This window comes from Labeo rohita, chromosome 3, assembly GCF_022985175.1.
Source record: "Labeo rohita strain BAU-BD-2019 chromosome 3, IGBB_LRoh.1.0, whole genome shotgun sequence".
NCBI classification, from domain to species: domain Eukaryota; kingdom Metazoa; phylum Chordata; class Actinopteri; order Cypriniformes; family Cyprinidae; genus Labeo; species Labeo rohita.
Window position 1 is genome coordinate 29,668,106 of NC_066871.1, and position 3,033 is coordinate 29,671,138.

Genomic DNA, 3,033 nt, shown 5'->3' on the forward strand with positions numbered 1-3,033 from the left:
AAATGGTCAGTCAAGATGTATGATTCTTTTTCTTGCAATGCATTCTGGGATTGTTTTCTTTGCAAAAGTTGTATGCAATGATACCTTAGCGTTTGGCTGATAGAGGAGGCTTTATTGAACAGTTTTTATGTCTGGATTGTTGTCTGTCTATAGATGTGTAGCTCACTTGGGCACATAGCTTACTTCTGGTGTTTGTTTTGTTCTGCAGGTATTTTGTTGCAGATATTGCATGTGTATTTCTCCATCTGCACACCCAGAGTGAGAGACAGATGTTCAGAAGTATGCCTACATCAAGCAAGGATGAGACACATTTGATGCCACTAGAAAAACTTCATCCTTTGGGATCTGCAGGTACTGTAGAACTCTGTCAGTGGAAACACAGTGAGGTTCTTGATGTGCTGATGCTGGTGTGAAATCATTCATGGCGGGTTAAATCATTCATTTAGGCTGCAAATTCCTCAGAGCTAATGATGTTTTTGAGTGTCTCAGCACATAATTGAATTGCATAACTTCAGGAAAGACTGAACAAAAGCACACCATCTCAGAGAAGTCAACTGGCAGAAATGCTGAATTCTATTTGCTGCGTTGAGGGTTAAAGGAAAAGTTCACTTCAAGAACACACATTTACAGATAATTTACTCACCCCCTTGCCATCCAAGATGTTTGTGTCTTTCTTTCTTCAGTGGTAAATAAATTATGTTTCTTGAGGAAAACATTTCAGGATTTCTCTCCATATAATGGACTTCTATGGTGCCCCCAAGTCTGAACTGCAGTTTAAATGCAGCTTCAAATGGCTCTAAACGATCCCAGCTGAGGAAGAAGGGTCTTATCTAGCGAAACGATCAGTCATTTTCTAAACAAATTGACGATTTATATACTTTTTAATCTCAAAGGCTCATCTTGTCTCGTCTCTAGGATGCGCATGCAAACTCTGTGTAATCTGGGTCAATACAGTTAGGATATGTCAAAAAACTCGTCTCGTTTTCTTCTTCAGCATCAAAATCGTCCTACATCACTGTACCTTTTTTTTTTTCTTTTGTAAAGGGCGTTTGACGTTCTTTGCATGTTCACTTCGTAAACAATGGGTCGGTACTTCTGCAGCGATGTAGGATGAACTTGAAGTTGAGGAAGAAAACAAGATGGGAGTTTTTCAACATACTCTAACAGTATTGACCATATTGACCCAGAAAAAAACAGAGATCACACAAACCTAGACAAGACAAGCCTTTGTTTGAGGTATATAAATTGTCAATTTGTTTCAAAAATGACCGATCGTTTCACTAGATAAGACCCTTCTTCCACGGCTGGGATCGTTTAGAGCCTTTTGAAGCTGCATTTAAACTGCATTTTGGAAGTTCAAACTTGGGGGCACCATATCAGTCCATTATATGGAGATAATTCCTGAAATGTTTTCCTCAAGAAACATAATTTCTTATCGACTGAAGAACGAAAGACACAAACATCTTGGATGACAAGGGGGTGAGTAAATTATCTGTAAATATTGTTCTGGAAGTGAACTTCTCATTTAAGTTTTAAGTAACCATAATAGTTAGCACTGTGTTAGCTCATGAAACTCAAATCATTTTTGATATAGAGTGTTGCAGGCATGATGCATTTTTGTAGTCCAAATGCCAAAAACAAGTTAACATTTCAGGTTCTGTTGTTGAAGTCAGTTGAAGTCATGTTTTTTTTTTTTGTTTTTTTTTTTGTTTTTTTTAATGGGTTTTTGGGTAAATACCTGAAATAAGGTCTGTGGTTCACACAGGATTCATTTGTGAAGATTGTCATGAACAAAATGTGCAAGAATCATACATTTTTGTTTGTTACAGAGTTTATTTTCTGCAATAATCCAAAAGCCAACTAAACAATCCTATTGGGATCTTTTTGATGCGAACGTCTGGGTTGGCCTTCCAAAATCCTTCATTGCTGCAGCGCTTTAATGATCTTCCTGGAACATCAAATTATATGACCTAATTAATATTCATAAGTTTGCCAAGCTGTTTTGACAAAATGGTCACTTTTATTGGTTTAAAATAATATCAGGTTTCTGAAACTACTATGAAGAGTTTATTTCAGGAATGCACAGCCAACTGTTGGATATATTTTAAAATCAGCCAGCTGAATGTGGACAAAAAGTGCAGGAGGTCATGGCTCCCTCCGGTTCCAGCACCTGTAATGTGAATGAGTGAGTGAAGTTGTCTTTCTTCCTTGAGTTTCTTTCCAATTAAACTGCTGTGATAGACGGCTTTGTGGTTTCCTCTCTGCAACCAATTCATTTCTTAGGCTACTAAAAACAACACGCCTGCCAGTGGATTGTCTAATGCGTATTGCCAACTTGACTGGTGAGAGCTGGCTAAAATTGTCTGTTCTTATTTTTACATCTTTTGCTTAAAGGGATAGTTCACCCTAACCTGAAAATGCTGTCATTAATTACTCACACTCATGTCGATCAAAACCCGTAAGACCTTTGTTCATCTTCAGAACACAAATTAAGGTATTTTAGATGAAATACAAGAGTTTTCTGACTAACCATTAGTCGCAGAAAAAAATTTCCACAGGAAGTGGCGAAGTCACGCTGTCCGTGATGGACAGATCATTAACAGCTGGTCTATGTAGTAATACAGTATATCGAGCAGGACATCCAAACACTCACCCACTCATCTAATGTTAACCTAGAAAAATGTGTGCTATTGAAGTGTCTGTGCAGAGTGTGGAAGCTGAACAATAGTGCGTTCACTGCATGACAGATGGAGGCGCCGGTACAGTTGCTCTTAAAATACTCCGTCATTTTTGGTCATACAGATAAGAGTAATACATTTTTCGAATCTGTAAAGACTCTATGTTTATTTGTGTGCACTAAGAATAACAATAAAACGTTGCACTTTTGTAAAATAATGAAAGCAAACAGGATGTGCTTTCTGCTGTCTCGGTCTCTGTGAGCTTGAGCGTGAAACTTCATAACTCTGTGTATATACTGTGTACATTTGCCTTACAGACATAAAAAACATATCTATAGGAAGTGACATGTCTACT